General features: G+C 37.0%; 1 protein-coding gene across 1 annotated transcript in view; it reads left to right on the top strand.

Annotated features, from left to right (window-relative positions):
• The window catches only part of LOC115215198 (netrin-1), a 149,664-nt gene that overhangs the window by 2,626 nt on the left and 136,407 nt on the right, over positions 1–10,631 (top strand). The gene's annotated exons all lie outside the window — the stretch shown is intronic.

The following is a 10,631-nucleotide window of genomic DNA, read 5'->3' as shown; positions in this document are numbered from 1 at the left end:
TGAGAGCGGACAGCAGTCTGCTGTCAGATGTCTCACAAGGTCTCTTTCCGCACATAATAAGCTTTGATACTTGGCTGTTAATTATCTCGGGAGTCATTTAACATCCAAGAATCAATCCCAAAGTCCTAGCTGTCCCCAACAGAGCAGTCTTTTGGGCTTGCTCTGGTCTCATATCAATTCCGATTTCTTTGACATATTTCTGGAACTTGGTTCTTATTGCTCCTAGTGCCCTTACAACTATTGGAATGAGAGACACTCTCCTCAGGGTCCACATTCTTGCAATTTCGTCATTTAGTAGTCTTTACTTTTCAATCTTTTCTAGTTCTTTATCACTTATGCGTGCATATCGGGGTATTGCAATATCTATGATCTTGGTTTCCTTTTTCCCTTTATCTACCACAACAATATCCGGTTTCCGAGCCTCGATTAGGGAGTTACATTGAATTATAAAATCCCACATTATCTAATATTCATTGTTCTTGGTGACTCCTTCTGGTTCATGTTCTTACCATTTCTGTGCTATTATTATTATTATTATTATTATTATTATTATTATTATTATTATTATTATTATTATTATTAATATTAATTATTATTATTATTATTATTATTATATTATTACTATAGACGTCGCATAGTATAAAATATCGTGAGGTTGTTGATTGAAGATACCGGGGTTTTGTACTGTTTGTGAATCCACAACAAGGACCTCAGACAGACATTATTATTATTATTGCTGCTGTTGTTGTTGTTGTTGTTGTTGATGGGGCACCGCCTTGAAGGGTTTGGTTGCACAAACTGACCCATTACTTTTTTCAAAATCTGATACTTAATTGATACCACTAAACAACACAATACCCGTTCTGAAGATGCGCATCTGTCAACTACAAACAGGCACAATACAGATACATATACATATGTATATACCACGGGGTTCCACACAGCATGTCTGCCCCGATGTGAAAATATACGTTTTATATATTTCACTCATTACATTGCTATGCACACATACACACATGTGTACATGCGGGCGCGCGTTATATATAATATATATATATATGCATGTCGCATTTATATATATATATCCATATATATATGTATGCAGGTATGTATGTATGTATTTCCTGCATATATATATTATATATATATATATATATTATATATATATATATATATATATATATATACACACACACAGCACCAACACACACCCACCTATATATATATATATAATTAATATAAACACCACTTTGCAATGTTTCGCCAAAAAGGAGTATTACCAACGTCACTAAATGTGACTATGGTGTTAGGAAACATTGCTAGAAATAAGAGCTAAACCGCACATGAATGAAAACATATACACTAACAGGGCCCATGATCGTCCGAAAAATGCTGATCGAGAAAGATGTGTGTGTGTGTGTGTTTGTCTGTAGGCAAGGTACGAATGTCTTAAGACATGTATACATTTGTGAATATAGTACTTACATCTAAGTGTGTGCGCATGTGTTTCGGTTGATATTTATCTGTAATCGTATGTGACCGTATTTGTTCATTTGTTGTCTATACCAGTGTATATATTGTGTATACGTATATATGTGTGTGCGCGCGCATAGTTATGAATGCGAGCGTGTATGTGTAAGTATAAGTGTGTCAGTATGTATGTAAATCCATGTATATGTAACTGTTTTATACGTTATATAGATAGCTATGTATATATACGACAGTGTATTTGTCTGCTATGAACTCATATCGTTGTACGTATATCGTTTGCGTATAAGCGTGTATTTTTGTATAAGATATATCTATATATATATATATATATATATAATATATATATAATATATATATATATATACTTCTGCGCATACGTGTGTATATGTATGTATTTGTGCCGAACTTACGTATATATATTCATTTGCGTATTTGTGCGTATATGTGCATCTGCCTGTCTAATTGTATGGGGTTGTATATAGGGTTGTGCATGTATTTTTGTATGACTGTGTACGACGACTGTCTTCGTCTATCGGTGCATATATGTATGCGCGTGTCTGGACGTAACGTATATGTCTATGTTTGTGTGTGTGTGTGTGTGTGTGTTTGTGCTTTCATGATCTTGTGTGTGTTTGTTTTCTTTGTGTTTTTTCCTTTAGACCCCGACACCGAAGTAACGCCATTAAAATGATTGATGGAACAAAAACAAAAATAAATAATCGAACAATAATAAAAGTTATGAAAACAAACCTAACATAAAACATACAAAATTCATGCAAAGCAAAAGAAAAGACACATACTCTGAAGCAATACAAGAAGAAAAACCAATAAATTGGAAGTAGCGGAGTGAGGTGGGATTGAACCAATGAAATAGGGGGTGAGAAAGTGTATCATTTGCAGAAATTTATGCCTTCACTGTCATTTCAGTCATCCAAGGTCGTCGTTTTGCCGTTTGCTGTTGTTATTATTGATGTTTCTGAGGCTGCGAGCTGGTAGAACCATTAGGCCGCCGGACAAAATGCTTAGTGGTATTTCATCCGGTTATACGTTTTGAGTTCAAATTCCTCCTTTCGCATTCGATAAAATAAGAACCGGTTGATCGACTCAACCCCACTCCCTCGGAATTGCTGGCTTTGTGCCAAAATTTGAAACCAAGCTCGCGGAATTGTTAGTATGTCGGACAAAATGTTTAGTGGCATTTCGTCCGGCTTTACGTTCTGTGTTGACATTCCGCTGATCGATCGATAAAATAGATACCAGCCAAATACTAGGGTGACTAATTGCTGGCCTTAAGCTAAAATTTGAAACTATTATATTACTGTTATAGTAGAGGCAAAGTAGCAAGCTGGTAGAACCGTTGCCACGCCGGACAAAGAGCTGAATAGTATTTCTTCAAACTTTATGTTCTGAGTTCAAATTCCGCTACATGTGACATTGCCTTTTTTTATCCGTTCGATGATGGCGAGTTGGTAGGATTGCTAGAGCGTCGTAAGAAATACTTTCCAGCATTTCTACCGGCTCTGTGCATTCTGAGTTCAAATACTGCCAAGGTCAACTTTGCTTTCACCCCCTCCAGTAGCGATAAGACACAATACCGATATAGTATTGATCTCGGTGGTATTGATTAACTCATTCCCCACGAATCTGCTACTTTTGTTTCAATCAGAAATAAGGATAACTATGGTACTGGCAATGGAGGTATATGGCACCATGATTATGGTTTTGGATTCATGATCGTAAGAGTGTGGTTTCGATTCCTAGACCGAGCGATGCGCCGTGTACTTGAACAAACGACTTCCTTTCACGTTGCTCAAGTCCACTAAGCTGATAAGAATGTGTCCAGGGAAGAATATATACGTCAGAGATACGAGGGAAGCAGCCCTCTGCTCCTTACAGGGATGTGGACTAACCTATGGTACTAGCCACAGTTGTAATGTGATTGTGGTGTAGGTTTGAATTTTGTATGTTAACCTTAGTAATGTTATTTGGTGTTGGTGGTGGTAGTGGTAGACCACTTCGTTTAGAGTTTGTTGTGATGGCTGCGGTGACAGTATGTTTGTAGTGATGGCTGCGGCGGCAGCTTTGTTGTTTACATTGATGTAATTTATAAATGTCATTTTGGGTAACGTTCATGTTATTGTTATTCCATTTCTGTTGCTGTTGTTGAGGTGAGCGTTTTGGTGGTGGACAGTATAACGCTATGAGTTATATCGTTGTCCTTGTTATGGAGGTGAGTAGTTTGAGCAAGAGAAAGGAATATATATATGCATGTATGTATATACACACACATATATATATTCGCCATGATAGATCGCTAGCCACTACACATTCGTTATTTTCTCTCCTTGTTTCTTTCTGTGCTCCTTTCTCTGGAAGAGCATAGGTTCGAAACGTTAAAGACTTTTTCACTTCCCGAGCGTTATACTAACACATACTTGTTGTCTACACCACCTGTCTTCGTCTTTTGCTTTTTTTGTGAATTCTCCCTATATATATATATATATATAATATATATATATATATATATATATATATATATATATATATATATATATATATATATATATATATCGGTTCGGTCAAAAACGCCGATAGAATAAGTACATGGCTTACAAAGAATAAGTCCTGGGGTCGATTTGTTCGACTAAAAACCTTTTAAGACGGTGCTCCAGCATGGCCATAGTCAAATGACTCAAACAACTAAAAAATAAAAGAATATGTATAAACATATGTGTATGTGAGTGTGTGTGGTGTGTGTGTGTGTTTGTATGTGTGTGTGTATGGCCCAACGGCTTAAAACGACGGTCATTAACAACATGCTATATTAAATCCGAGTGAAACAGAGTTCATTTAACGAGATAGCTCTTATTACACCACTTGACGAAATGCTTCTGTACCGAGGAATGGACCACAACTAGATGTACAGTTTCCTACCCGCGCGGTATGGATGTAGAATGTGTCGAAACGATTGTTGTGAGCATATAAACGTTTCATCATCTAAGTGGAAAAACTATCAGAAAAGCCATTCCCATTCATTTCTTCAGCTATATATTGGACCAAGGACTTTCTCATTCTTATTCGACTATAGATAGATAGATAGATAGATAGATAGATAGATAGATAGATAGATAGATAGATAGATAGATAGATAGATATTGGGTTGTCCGGAAAGTACGCGCCGATTTATAGTAGCTTACCTTTCGACTTATTTTAGAACATGGTTGAGCCCATAAAATAGAATTTGACTACACCTCCATTTAGAGCACAGTTTAAGCTATCTTTTCGTGGAGAAGGTTTAATGTTCCTATAACCTGTGTTAATTCTGTAACCTTTAAAATGGAAGATAAGAAAGTTCATTTTTCGGCAATTGATGCTTTGGGAACCAACAAAACTGCTGCAGCTCGGCTGGGACGTGTTACCACCCCACCCTCCATATTCACTAATATTGCCCTTCAGATTTCCACTTATTCAGGTCTCTGCAGAGAGTCTTAATGGTAAAAATTTCAATTCCTTGGATGGCGTAAAAAGATCCTTGATGAATTGTTTGCCATGAAAACACCTCAATTCGGGAAGATGGTAATTTCAAATTAAAGGGAACAATGGAGACGCATTGTGCAACAAAATGGGTCATATGGTTTGATTAAAAATGTAATGGAAGATATTTATGACCTTTTTCTTTCCTTTAAAAATCGACATGAACGTTCTGAACAACCCAATAGATAGATAGATAGATAGATAGATAGATAGATAGATAAATAGACAGACAGACAGCCAGACAGACAGATAAGATAGATAGATAGATAGATAGATAGATAGATAGATAGACAGACAGACAGACAGACAGATAGATAGATAGATAGATTGATAGATAGATAGATAGATAGACTGATTGATGATTGATTGATAGATAGATAATCAAGCATCTTATGAATGAGCCAGGGACTTGACATTAACGTCTTCTATTGCATTGTATGAACGATGATGTTAGCTGGGTCTCTAATCCGGTCTCTTAAATCCATTCCCAAGCAGTTTGGCTTGAGAAACTTTTAAAAAGCAACAAAAATTAACCTCACGCTAAACAACGTCATAACGTTAACAACCAGCACTTCACTTCACATCTCTCCTCCTCCCACACCTCACTGCATCATCAGCTGTCATAAACACTACTTGGCATTCTACATTGCTGGTGTTGACAGCCAGAAATATTGACCTCGTCCCCACCGCCAGACTCTTCATCGCCATCCTTCCTCCGCCACCCCCACCTCCCGCCTCAATCAACTACTGTAAACAACATCACTAACACCAGCTCTACGACCACCATCACCACAACTACAACCACCTCTACGACAACAACTACTACTACCACCAACACCACCACCACCAACACCACTACTACTACTACTACTACTACTACTAGCACCACTATTACTACCACTATTTGCATTACTGCTACCACCACTACCATCACATCTACTACCACCGCCACAACAATCATCATACCATAAACAAAAACCACAGCAGCTACCACCACCACTACCACCACTAATGACATCACCACCATTACCACATCTACCCCCACCACAACTACTAGTACAGCTACCGTTATCACCACCACCATTAACACCATCACAACCGCCACCACTGCCATCATCACCATCATCACCATTAATACATCTATCACCCGCATCATCACGAACACTGCAGTCATCATGAACACTACCAGCATTACAACCACCTAACACCACCGCCACCACCACATCTACCAGCAGCACCACCACCGTCACCACCATCACCACGATTGTCCTCACCGCCATCAATAGGTGCAGTCAGTAATCATGTGATCTAGTTAGCAATATTTGTTAGCAGATGTCGGGAGACAAAGGAGAAGTTGAATAGGTGCAATGTTGCACGAATTATAGATCATAGCTTTCCCTCTGACTTTCCTTCATTCTTATCTTCCAACGTTACATGTCTCCGTACTCTTTTTCCACACCTCCTTACATCCCTAAAGTACACATACACACATAGAATACATGATCCACATATATCTGCACCCTTCTCAAATCTCACCATACACCACACACAAAGGCAAGACCACACATTCTACAAACATATATAGACTACCATCACAGAGACACATTTCTACAAACGCTTCACCCCCACACACACAAACACCCCCCTATACCCCATATAGTCCCTCTTCTGTTTGGTTTAAGTCTTAGATTCTACACACTTTACAAATAAATGGCAGAGCGATAATTGCTGCCAAATTTTGGTTTCATTCCATTAAATATAACAATTTATTTAGGTTCTATGATCTCAATTTGACCCCCATTTCTCTTTCTTTTTCTAAATTTCTGCCATCTGACTTCTCTCTCTTTCTTTCTCTCTCTTTCTTTCTCTCTTTCTTTCTCTCTCTTTCACTCTTTCTCTCTCTCATTCTGTCTATCTCTCTTTCTGTTTATCTGATGTCTTTCTTTCTCCCTCCTCTTGTTTCAGTCTGTAGTATTTTGTGTCAATCTATCTATCAATTTAATAACACAGACACACACACACACACATATATATATATATACTCTTTTACTCTTTTACTTGTTTCAGTCATTTGACTGCGGCCATGCTGGAGCACCACCTTTAGTCGAGCAAATCGACCCCGGACTTATTTCTTGTAAGCCCCAGTACTTATTCTATCGGTCTCTTTTTGCCGAACCGCTAAGTGACGGGGACGTAAACACACCAGCATCGGTTGTCAAGCGATGGTGGGGGGACAAACACAGACACACAAACATATACACACACATACACATATATATATACATATATACGACAGTCTTCTTTCAGTTTCCGTCTATCAAATCCACTCACAAGGCATTGGTCGGCCCGAGGCTATAGCAGAAGACACTTGCCCAAGGTGCCACGCAGTGGGACTGAACCCGGAACCATGTGGTTGGTAAATAAGCTACTTACCACACAGCCACTCCTGCGCCTATATGTATATATATATATATTAAATATATATATATATAAATTTATTTACATATATTTACATATATACATATAGACATATATATATATACATATAGACATATAAATATATATACATATAGACATATATATATAGATATATACATATATAAATATGCATGTATATATACATATACATATAAAATATGTGTGTATATATACATATGTATACAATACATATACATATATATATATATATAACATATATATATATATATATATATAATATATATACTATGCATATATATATAATATATGTATGTATACATACATATATATATATATATACTATATATATATATATATAATATACAAAGACATATATAAATATATATTATACATATATATAATATTATATATATATATTAATCTAGCTAGCTCTTCATTTATCTATCTATCTATCTATCAATCTATCTATCTATCTATCTATCTATCTATCTATCTATCTATCTATCTATCTATCATACTAGCTATCTGTGTGTCTGTCTATCTAAATCTGATGTAGTGAATACCCACCCACATAGCTATTAAAATAATTCGTATTAACACTCATTAGCTCTTTCTACTACATACACAAACGCACACATAGACACATACACACCACACACACACACATACACAGTCAAAACACACCAATACGCATACCAACACTCACACATAGACATGCTTAAAAACATGCATAAAGGCATAAGTTCATAAATTCGCGTATGTATGTATATACATAACATAACCATTTATATATATATATAATATATATATATATATATATATATATAATATATATATATATATATATCTGTGTGTGTGTGTGTATGTGTATTAGTAACCACACATTATGTGCAGTTCCTTTCTCAACATCGAATATGACTTGTTGAAGTAAAATGCTGTTGAACGTTGAAACATGGCGGTATGTAGGTTTGATGGAAAGGTCATTGGGTGCGAAAGATATATGCTTGTCTAGAACCGTCGCTCACAGGCATACTAGTATGTTTGGATGCATGTAGATATGTGCGTCTCTCTCTCTCTCTCTCTCTCTCTCCTTCTCTTTCTTTCTCTGCACATATCCACACACACACACACACACATACACTTACTGTGGTGCAGAAATATTCTCTCTGCTGTCTTTATCCCTTCTTAGACTTTTCTTTTCGAACGCAGGTCGTTGTCATTGATATACTCTTTTTTTACTCTTTTACTTGTTTCAGTCATTTGACTGTGGCCATGCTGGAGCACCGCCTTTAGTCGAGCAAATCAACCCCAGGACGTAAACACACCAGCATCGATTGTCAAGCGATGTTGGGGGACAAACACATGCATATATTATATATATAATTATATATAATATATATATATATACTACAGGCTCTTTCAGTTTCCGTCTACCAAATCCACTCACAAGGCTTCGGTCGGCCCGAGGCTATAGTAGAAGACACTTGCCCAAAGTACCACGCAGTGCGATTGAACCCGCAACCATGTGGCTGGTAAGCAAGCTACTTACCACACAGCCACTCCTACGCCTATTAGATATATATACACATTTCATAGAAATGTGTGTGTGTGTTTATTCGACTTTTATATAATAATTCGTAGTATTTTTTTCGGAAGTCCTGCATGTTCTTTATTCGAACTGTTGATCTCTGAAACTCACAAACACCATCTTATTTTCCTTTTGGTCTATGATAGGCGCAGGAGTGGCTGTGTGGTAAGTAGCTTGCTAACCAACCACGTCGTTCCGGGTTCAGTCCCACTGCGTGGCATGTTGGGCAAGTGTCTTCTGCTATAGCCCCGGGCCGACCAATGCCTTGTGAGTGGATTTGGTAGACGGAAACTGAAAGAGCCTGTCGTATATATGTATATATATATTGTGTGTATATGTTTGTGTGTCTGTGTTTGTCCCCCTAGCATTGCTTGACAACCGATTGGTGTGTTTACGTCCCGTCACTTAGCGGTTCAGCAAAAGAGACCGATAGAATAAGTACTGGGCTTACAAAGAATAAGTCCCGGGGTCGATTTGCTCGACTAAAGGTGGTGCTCCAGCATGGCCGCAGTCAAATGATTGAAACAATTAAAAGAGTAAAAGAGTAAAAGAGAGATATCCAGTCTTTTAAGAATTCTGTTAATCGACATCTTTGGACGTCTTTGCGCTACAGTATCCTCAAGTATTGTCTGGCACAAAATTGTAAAACAAAAAATGGGCCACTTTAATGTTATGGACAAGATTGTGTTTTCTAAGAATCTCGAAGTCTATCTCAATCATATTCATTAGTTCTTCTGGAGACAATCACAAAATCAAGTCTTCTGAATGGCAAACATTACGTAACACCCTATATTGATTAATTCGGTAAATCCTACTCAATTTCTGCTAAGTCATGTACGAGTAGATGATGTATGTAAAGTCTTGGAGTAAATGCGTGGTTCTGATTGCCAAAGAGTGCGTTTACATGTGGTCAGTGGGCCTTCAGGAAATAGCTAACACACTTCATTCATATTAACACAATACTTTTTCGAAAAACAAAGATCACATTTATCCGCTACTAGAAACAAAACTGGTTACGGTTAAAATGTCTTTGATCGTACATTTACCCTATTAGGACTCACAGCAGAATGAACAACCAGCACCACAACAACAACAACAACAATCCAAGTAGATCGGGATTGTTATTCTCCACTTCTCTTCTGGGGGTTAGAGTCTCTGGAATATTTAAGAGTAAATCTAAACAAATATTTTTATATAGAAGTTATTCAAACTATTTCGAAGCATTTTTCTTCTTTCAGCTCTGTTGGTTGTTTTCACGAAGCCATGTAATCCATACTTGTTTTTGTTTTCGGTTTTATTTCTTTTGTTTTGTTTTGTTTTGTTTTTTAGTAATTTCATGGAGTTTTAATGCATCTGTTGTCATGGCTGCATTTATAGTCGCTGCTACAAATATTCATTAAATTCCCATTTAAGGATACTGTGGGATTAACGATGGTTTCTTTTTCCTTTTATTTGGAATATTACCTCTTAACTGTTATATATTCCTACAAATACACACGTACACACGTACCACACACACACACACACACACACACCACACACACACACACACACACACACATATTTAACAATTTGTGCG

The sequence above is a fragment of the Octopus sinensis genome, linkage group LG8 (assembly GCF_006345805.1).
Source record: "Octopus sinensis linkage group LG8, ASM634580v1, whole genome shotgun sequence".
Classification (NCBI taxonomy): Eukaryota; Metazoa; Mollusca; class Cephalopoda; order Octopoda; family Octopodidae; genus Octopus; species Octopus sinensis.
The sequence above is the reverse complement of the archived record's forward strand: the minus strand, read 5'-3'. Positions and strand labels throughout refer to the sequence as shown.